We start from the raw sequence: 10,588 nt of genomic DNA on the forward strand, positions 1-10,588 counted from the left end.
TCCCCCTTAGACTACTCCTAAGTAGATCTTATATACAGAAAGGTTGGCCACGCCTATCTATAGTTTTCACTTTAGATCCTTGTGGAAAGGCAGAGAAGGCTGAGGATATATGCTGAAAGATGAGAGATCCTGAGAAGGTAGCGTGGGTTAAAAACACAATATACATTTCCAAAATAGCGGTAATGTGGTCCATTCGCTTCTGGGCTTTACTCAGAAAATTTCTTTTCTTTTTTTAGTACATGTGATTACTATCAGGAGACAGTGTAAATGGGATTAGTTCTTTTATTTTATTGTTATATTAGTTCAAAATTATCAGTTTATCTTTATTTCTTCATGTATGTTGTTGGATCATGTTCATCCTATTTATCTTTCTGTTTATATACATATATTTTATCATTCTTTTTACCTTGTTATGAATGTGATCATTTATTACAGCTAATTATTTCCCAAGGATGGGGCAGATTGTAATATTAATCAATAAATACAAATTTGGTTTAAAAAGACATATTATGGGTTGAAGACATGAAACGGCATGAAGGACCTCTTTTTCTGCATTGGGAATGCATTTGAAGAAGTGGCTGAATTGGGACATTTTGATAAAATGGGAGGAATCGGTATCGCGGTCCCATGGTGACAGGACTCACTAGTTCCCTAGCGTCAACAGTAAGTCAACTGATTTGAACACTAGGAAACCAGTTCTCAACCGTGAATGAGGATTTTTACACACATTTTCCACATTTGTGGCCGTTCAGTAGTTTCCAACGATTTGAATAAGAGGTTCGAACAAAACTGGTTGACGTTAATGAATATATTGAATATTGGCAACAACCAGTTTTGTTATTGACCACTTATTCAAAGCGTTGGGCTCTACGGAACAGCCACTAATGTGGAAAATATATGCAAGATATAAATAACAGAGAATATTTGTACCCACTAGGAATACAAAGGCTCCGAGAGGCACAATCTTTAATAAGCTTATCTAAAGTGGATCAAAAAATTATTTGTTTGCCTTTATTTATTCAACTAATATATTTACAATTATAACAGTATATTACATGTCTATGTACCGAAAACATCAAGCATATACAATGAAATAAACAAATAGTAGTAATACACAAGTATTTCTCCAATTAGTGTTCCAGTTTTGGCCACCAGGTCACGCCAGGTTGGACATTTATTTTTCTTTCTACATACATTTAAAACTTACCAAGTATCAGAAATAAAAATAACTATGTAATTAAAACAGGATGAAAGAAAAACTTGGAGTTTTTACAAGATATTTAGCGATTTTCTTTTTTCTCCTTTCCAAATAATTCTAGATTTGATTATATATTAAATTAAATTAAAATTATTTACACCACATCAACGTGTCGGATTCCTCCTCCGTCTTTAGGGTACTTCTACACATTTGAAAAAAGAAATACAACAATAATATAATAATAAAAACATATTTCACTATTATTATTTAAATGGTAGTTTAAACAATTATATAAATTAACCTCTTATAACAATAATCATCTTTAGAAATTATAAAACCATTCTTCTCCAAACTTTTTTTTAATTCATAACACAATGAATATACTTAATTCCCAGTGCGCTTATTCTCATTTTAAGTTTATTGACTTGAATGATTATGCTGAGAATAACAACTCGAAGCAGCACTTATCACTCAGAATCCCCCAGATAGCGTTAGTGCGAGCCTCACTGAAGCCATTGCATTATTAAATAATATTCTAGGGTACATATTGTAATTTTATGTATAAATAATTTGTATATATACTACTTAACAATGTTGATTATACAATAAAGAAAAATACCAAAATAACACCCTGAGCTATCCAATAAAAATGACTTGATATAACTTCTTCTCGGTTACAGTTAATGCCCCTGAAACTTTAATTCCCCAAGGGAGAAAAATTTGTAATTGATACCTTTCATGTCAATGCCAATTGGCTATAGATGATTTTTTTAGAATAAATTGTATAAATTACTGCTAATAGCAGTCATAAACAATAAGATAAAATAATTATTAACCGATAGGAAACAGATATGTTAAGTGCTCCTCAGTTATCTTATAATTTTCAGTTTTAGACCGAATTTAAGGCATTATTACCACAAACGGATATTTTTTAAAATAAGCCTCAGCCCCAGAAATAGGAAACAAGACAAATTAGGACATTTATATTTTTTATATATGTACACATTATCTTCAATTTTGTTTTTGTTTTATAATAAGTCAATAATAGAAAATGAGGAAAATAATTCAGTTTTATATGAGTGCCCCAAGTTTTTTTGCATAGAATTTCAGAACTTCTAGAAGCCCTATAAATTTTTCAATTGATAGTCGTGAATCAGACGTCAACTCGCGGCAGCACGCAGTTCACGCGGAATCCACTTGATAGGGTTAGTGCAACCCTGACTGAAACCATTGATTTGTTAAATATTTTTGTGTAAGAACATATAGTTGTTTTATGTTGTAATGATTTGTGTATGTACTACTCAACAATTTTAATGGTACAATAAAGAAAAAAATACTAAAATAATACACTGAGCTACCGAAGAAAAATTACTAGATATAAAAGCTTCTCGGTTACATTAATTCTTCTCATGCTTTAATTATCCAAGCAAGAACTCCAAGTGTTTGGGTCCGATGGTTGGAGGTGCGGTCATTGGACAACTTCAATATTTAAAAGTTTATTGATTTGTGCCAATAATGAATAAGTTTTTATTTATTTTTGTTCTTCACTGACCACACCTCCAATCATCTCATAAACATATTTTACAGACGACTGTATGCTGACCATTGATAAAGGGATTCAGTACTGCAAATGGTCAAGAAATAAACTAATGATTTTAAATTTCTTCAAGTTATTCTTTATGTTTAAAATAGTTATTCATTATAGATAAGAATCAGAAAATAAAGTGCATCTTTGATATTCAGGGTTGCTTCCTTAGTGATTACTGAACAGTCACATGTGTACATACCTGCCCACTGTTTTTAAATCCTTTCAGGGTCTGGATGAAAATGATTTTTGAGCTAGTAATTATTTTAAATATTAATCCCGCTACATCTCGACAAACGACTTGAAATTCTCACACAAGACTGAAAAAACAAGAAAAAACGTCGAATCCTACTAGTATAGAACTTACTAGACAAACGTTCTGAACTTCCAATCTATTACAAAATACGGGTCTACGTGACTATAAAAAGGCCTATCTGGGCATACGGAATTGAACTTTGGGAATCCACTGAACATTCGAATGCCTCTCGTAAGCAATCCTTACAATTCAAAATCCTTCGTAAAAGCTTCAATGCTCTTTACTTTGTCACAAATAAAATCATCCATTAAGACCTTGTGCAAGCCTCCATATGTAATTTTCCATCTTGCCCAAACCAGATATCAATCCTTCAATTATAAACTCCCTAACTACCCAAACCAAATAGTTCTAGCCTTGCTTCGTCTTACAGTCCTGACAATCCTCTGAGGCGCCTGAAAAGAAGATGGCGCCGATAACTTCTAATGTAGAAATGTTATTAGAGTGCTACCAATGGGTAGTTTCTCTAGATACCTTTATTTCACCATTATAATCTAATATCAAATTTATTAGGTGTATTTTTATGTAAATACAGAGTAAATGTCAATAAATAATTTTTTTTTTAATTTTCCATTATTTTATTTTCAACGTATTTTTCATATTAATAATTCAAACGGTGAGTTGTATTTCATAGAGTGAGCTTGAATGTTTAGTCTTTCTTAAATATGGAAATGCTGCTTGTTTTAAATGTTGCCACGTGTGTTCCTCAACAACAACAAAAAACTTTTATTTTCAGTGGTTGAATGTTAACCAAGGTGAACAATAATCAGTATTTTTGTTCAGAAAAATTGGTATTTTTTAATTATTAATTACTCCTGCTTGTAAGATTTTTGATATATGAGAAGCTGATTTTTATTCTGTGTAAAATTTCGAATTCATAATACGAAATAGATCAACTGTTTCTCTTTCACAAAAGCTGTTACCAGAATACCAGTTTTGGGCGAAAGAAACTTCATACAATTTTCAAATCTTCAACGATTGATAAATTATATATTATTCACAGCAGGACATTAATTTTAAAATAAGTTATCCATTTCTACTACTGGACCTTATAAACCATCAAAATTATCATTTCCAAAAATTAATAGTTATGACTGTTTCGATATCTTTCAACTGGAAAAGCCCTGAAAAAGCTCTACAAAGTGGAGCGAAACGTTGCCAATAAATAGTTGTTAAATATTTATTATTTTATTTTTACCGCATGATTGGATATCTTTTTCATATTTTTTTATAAATAGCAACGATTCTGAAACGACAAAACTTTCTAATCTAAATGCCATTCTACCTATAAACCAATATTTTTCCTTTCGTTTTCAGATGGTCAACTAATATTATACTGGGTCCCACAAAGGAGAAGGTCAAGTTTGATCCAAGAAGCGCAATCGACATCGAACTGGTGAGTGAAATTGAATTTGATTAATTTCAAATATATTATAATCATTATATATTATGGATTCATACTTAAATGTTTTTTATAACAGTTCAGTTTGAAAAAGTTTTATATTAGTGCCTAAATTCAATTTGATATTCCTTAGACAATATTTTTTTATTTATCTTGTATCTTAAACTCAAAAATAACTGACTTTACATATTTATAGGAAATTAAATTTAAGATTATTAGTAATGGAAGGAGTGTCTACACAACGGAATGCTGTAAGTATAGGTTTTCATTACGTGAGGTTTTCTTTGTGAAATGTTTTGGAAGGTTAATAAAATGCTTATAAATATTAATTGTGAAATGAAACCACTCTTTTATATATGTATTATAAATTACATTATTGATAAACAATTAAAGATATAATGATGTTTAATTACGAATCATATATAGTCATCATAACCATAATCATAAATGTATTTTTTCAAGGTTTCTAAACGTTTCTTCATGTGCTGAATCCGAATATCTGATTTGCTATCTCTCCAGCCACTGGTTTCACAACGAAAATAGCCAAAAAAATCAAAATGATAGTTGTTTTTTTTTCAATTATGACATTAAAACTAAACATTTATCGATCGAGCCATTGCATTGTTAAATAATATTTGTGGGTAAAAACATATTGTTATTTTATGTATTAATAATTTGTGTATACAATACTTAACGTTGTGGATTGTGCAACATAACCAACCACATAAGCAAAATAACACTCTAAGCTACCAAAAAAAAATTTATTAGATATGAATTGAAAAAATTTCTAGGTTACAGTTACTGACCCAAGCTAGGAGATCATGTAATTGACCTGGAATCCACCAGATAGCGTTAGTGCAAGCCTAACTGAAGCCATTGCATTATTAAATAATATTTTTAGTTACATATTATAATTTTATGTATTATTAATTGTATATGTTCTACTTAAAAATGTCGATTAGACAACAAAGTTAAAATACCAAATAACGCACTGAGCTCCCAAAGAACAATTACTAAATACAACCGCTTCTCGGTTACAGTTAATATCCCTGATGCTATAACTTCCCAAGCAATAAAATTTTGTTACTGATTGAAGTGGTCCCTCCCCACTCGTTAAAAAAAAAGTTATAAAGGGCGCAATGCTCCAGAAAATGCTACCCTAAAATCCCTTCCTAGTACTTATAATACCAACGGGTAAGAAAAGGCACTAGTAATAGTAGTAGTAAATATTGAGTGTGTATATATACTTTATATCTTATATTGTAAGTGTTAATAAATAAAATAAATAGGGTGGAAAAAATAAATGCCCAATTGATACCCTTTATATCAAGTAGATTATAGTAGATGGGTAATTTTTGAATATATTGTATATATTTAGATTTTTTTGAACATAAGAAGCAGGTAAACAAATTGTACTTCAGTATTTCTAATAATTTTTAAATTTTAGACCGAATTTTAAATATTATCACCACACGCGGACATTCCTTTAAAATTTGACTCCGCCCCAGAAAAAAGGAACAAGAAAACTGGAACTTTTATATATGTACATATTATCTTCTATATTATTTTTTAGTGGTTAGAAAAAAAACGAGAATCAGAGTAAATAAGTCAATAACAGAAAAAGATTTAATGTTTTATTACACTTTTCTAAAAATGTCCAATAGAATTTAGAACAACATAATTTTTACAGTTGAGTTAGGTTTTAAAATTCATGATTCAGATAAAGGAATTAAGGTTTGGAGGAAACCAAACACATAATGTAAATAAAATATTTTAGCATGGAAGAGAGTATGTGATGGTTGGACTTGTTTTTTCGTGGGAGGAGATAGATAATCTTTTATTCAGTGACGGAATTATGCATGGATTCAAATATGTTGATATTCTAAGAAGAAATTGGTAGGAAAATGGGGATTGACACAAATTTTATACTCGACCAAGAAAGTGACCCAAATCAAAATGCATTTTCTACTAGGGCTTGCCTGTTGCAGTAATGTTCCTAAAACTCTTTACTAATTATCAAAAAAAAAAACTTGAATTGATCAAGACAATCATTAACGTAGATAAATCAATGCATAAAAGGTTAAAATTTGTCTATGCTGTGTATATTATATATTTTTTTCTGATAAATTAGTTTAACTCCGTCTTTAATTCATTTATGTATTCGATTGTATTTCCAAATACTTGTGGCACCTATGTTTCAGATACTCTTTTTAGAGTTTTGCTAAAAATGTGTAAAATAAAATTATTTTTATTGTAAATTTTGTTTTTTGTTATTTTGTATTATCCTCTTAACATTAACTAATAAGTAACAACCCCTAACGAAAAAAAATAATCAAAAATTTAAATTACCATTGAGTACCCAAACGACACTAGGACAATTAATTATTTATTAATCTCTTTGTTGTTGAAAAACAAAATCTCAAAAGATGTACAGTTATTTATTAAATGATCATCTGATTTAATTAGCAATTGATTAAAAAATAATTAATATAATATTAAGTTCAATTATAGAACTGACAGTCGAGAATAGGAAATGTTTTAATAAACAAAACTGTATTGGTCAAGGATAAAAAAACATCAAAAGAAATCCTGAGGCCCATTGATTTCAAGTCAAACTGAAGAAGTATATTCGATTAGTTTCTTTGAAGTGATTCTCTAAGCTTTAATTTATCAGAAACTAGAATTATCAGACATGCTGTCTGATTTCCATTTTCCGTCAGAAAGTTATGAATAACTGTCCCAAAAAATCTAAAAGCAAATCAATACAAATAATTAATAATTAAATTTCATTTACTTGCATTCATTTTAGTTAATATATAATAAATAAAATCAAAATTATAAATATCATCCGAGATGATATATAAAACCTCATGTATCAAAGTCAAAAAGGATAACGATCACGAATTGCAATTACATTACTATAGAAAATTTTACAGTTTAATGAGAACTTCAACATGATTTTATTTAATCGTAAGAACCCACTTTGCTTCTGGATTATGCAACAGGAAAAAATAAACTTTCTTTCTTGGTTGACTCTACAGAGCTTGTAGATCTTTAGCCGTCCGAACCGGCCTTCTCCACACCTGTCAGTCTGGCTACTGCTTTCCAGTCTGTTGCATGCAGCTCTTTCGTACCTTGTCAATCGTGTATATCCATCTGGGTTTTGGTCTCCATGTAGTCTCTTGCCAACTATACTAGCATTCATTGCCGTGTAGAGGCGTCCTGATGGATTGCTTCGAGCCACATGTCTCCACCCATCTTAACTTCCTTTCCTTCATATTGAGATATTGGTTGACTCTCTTTGCAAACAGTTCACAAAGTAAACATTAGTGGTTAAAAATAAATTAAAATTCAGTTCATTATAATGTGTCATATAGCAACCAAATATATTCGATCATCACTGCTTATAAATATGAAGAATTTTTCTATAAACTATTAAATACTACCTAAACCCCACTGTTTCACTCTCGTTAAATTTGGATTTTAAATGCCGGTTCTATAAACAGTAATGAGTAGAATAAACAGTAAAAATAAAACCTAAAATTATTATAATCAAATAATAAAGAAAAGCAATTATTTAATAAATTATTAGAGAACCTAAAACATTCCTCAATTAATGAATGGTTTAACGAGCACAAAAAGAATGTTTCAAATTGGACTCGCAGCTTCTTAGCCCATTCATATAGAAATTTTTTCAGTTTTAAATATTAGGACAGATTTAACGTTTAAACTGGTGTAGTGATTGTTATATGTTAGAGAATGTATACAAATAAAATAATTTTATTAGCCACAGAGCGTTTTTCTATATTTTGAAAGGAGGCTCTGTCGGCCGCCATGGTGAGTTCTATCCGAATTGTCAATATTTACATTTCAATTCCTCACATTCAGTAAATTTTCTACCCTTTGAAGATCAAAGATGTTACTAATAATCTCCAACACTGAATGCTTTAGTCTTATTTCATATTTTTTTTTATTACTGTGTCAGCCTAAAGATCATAATACAGAAAATAAACGAAATCTTTCATACATATCGCCCCTTTTAGTATTTTTTTCTAATTCTGGACCCTTTCTACTTCAGATTATCCGATTTTATGAGAACGTTTAGAAATCAATAAATTAATTTTAGGACTGAGCGTGTCCGTGAACGTAATTCTCGATTTCGTGGTATTTTTATAATGAGCCGTGCTACTATTTTATACCTGATTGCGTAATTTTTTATTTCATAGGTATTATTTTATCCCTCAAGAAATTATAATCGATGTCCATGCAAAATTACATGGCTTTAACATATAATAAAAAAATCATTATTAGACAATATATGTATGTATTACATAGACAATATTAGACAATATATGTATAGTTGACCGTAAAAATTGATATATAGGGAGATGGTCAGGGTTGCGGTCATATTTATAATAGTTGTAAACTATTTTTGTTTCACTATTGACCGCAACCCTGACCATCTCCCTATATAACATTATTAGATAAATTTCGATTTACACTATAATATATATTTTTGATTGATGATGATTTATGTACACTGATATATCCCTACTCAGGAGGGGTGGGGACGGAATACCTTAGTTTTATTAGAATAATATTTAACATTTTTATTTTTCATTTACTACTTCTGATAGCTCAGTAGCACTTTTCCCACAAATTTTTCTTTTTGTTTTCTTTCGTTATTTAGAAAGTAGACCTTTTTTCATTTTTGAAAGTTTTTCCAAAGTCTTATCTCGACCATATATGGAAAAAAAAAAGAATCCTTTATTGGAATAGTCTTGATATACATCAAAAATAATAAATAATAATAAAGTGATCTCACAAAACTGAGATATTCCGTTTTCTTTCCTTCCATAGCAGGGATAGGTAAATCATAATCAATCTGAAATATATATTTTCGTTTAAATCGAAGTTTGTTTAATTAAGTTTCCCTCCTAATACAGTATAACCCCTGTTATCCGGGGCTATGATGGGTATGGAGGTTCACGGATAATCAAATTATAACATTTTATTGACTTAATGTGATAGATATGAAGGTTAGCAAAAAAAAAAAACCTGAAGACTTTTATAGTGATTTACATATTTATTGAATTTTCATTTAGAGAAAAAATAATTAATTAGTTTAGTTGGTTTTTTATTTAACGTTTCTCTCTTTGTATTAGGAAAAATTACAGTTCTTAAAATATGAATTAGACTAGTAGTTACCTAAAAAATCTCTATTATTTTTTAAAACAATAGATAATTAACAATTATGTAATCGTTCAAAAAAATCTTACGTATTCCATTTTTTAAATAAATATTATAACGTATAAGATAAATGGTGTAAAAATTTAAAAACATCTTATAAAAAAAAAAAAAATTGGGCACTCTGAACCCCGGTTAATAGGGCCCCGGATAAAAGGTAATTATCCTACTGTATCTATTTAAGCTATATAATTAAGTGTAATTTTGCGTGGCCATCAATGATAAATTCATGGTGGATACAATTATCCGTAAAAAATGTAATACTTAATGTGGCATTAAATAGTATTGTAGCTCAGTATGAAAATACCATCCAAAGACACGTGTGGTATGATTTGAATGTCGCTGTATTTATTATCCTTGAATAATGTTAATAATATTTTTCAAAATACGATTTCCATCCGGGAGACCCAGAAGAACGATATATCTTGGTGAAGTGGACGTACGCATGCCCTTCGTTGGCCGTAAGCCAAAGGCTGACACAATTCAGCTAGTCCGTCTGGGTGCCCGTCTGGCTGGTGAAGGCGCCCACTCGCGTCTCCTAAGACTCTTTTAATGGCTTAACATTGGATCATTATTTCACTATCTGTATAGATCAATATGGAAGTAAGCAATAAATTATTTCTTATTTACTATTTTCTTTTTAAGTTAAATAGACTTGATACACTATTAGACTCGTAGATTTACGCTTTTACAGAGTTCAATATTCTTCTCGGATTTTTCAGGATAAAGGATAAATATTTGCAATACTACCACCACACAGTAGGACCAAACCTCAAGGAAAAAAGAAAAAAGTCAAAACCGTTTATTTTTTTATTTTTTCTAGGAAAATGGAAATTTATACTT

At 29.8% G+C, this 10,588-nt stretch overlaps 1 protein-coding gene across 1 annotated transcript in view; it reads left to right on the forward strand.

The window, feature by feature from the left end:
* Nucleotides 1-10,588, forward strand: part of Rbp (RIM-binding protein) — a gene marked incomplete in the record, with an annotated part of 213,970 nt that overhangs the window by 49,247 nt on the left and 154,135 nt on the right. Inside the window, 1 exon segment of the mRNA XM_067049278.1 lies at nt 4,414-4,492.

This window comes from Halyomorpha halys, unplaced genomic scaffold, assembly GCF_000696795.3.
Source record: "Halyomorpha halys isolate HHAL.00 unplaced genomic scaffold, Hhal_1.1 Scaffold879.1, whole genome shotgun sequence".
NCBI lineage: Eukaryota > Metazoa > Arthropoda > Insecta > Hemiptera > Pentatomidae > Halyomorpha > Halyomorpha halys.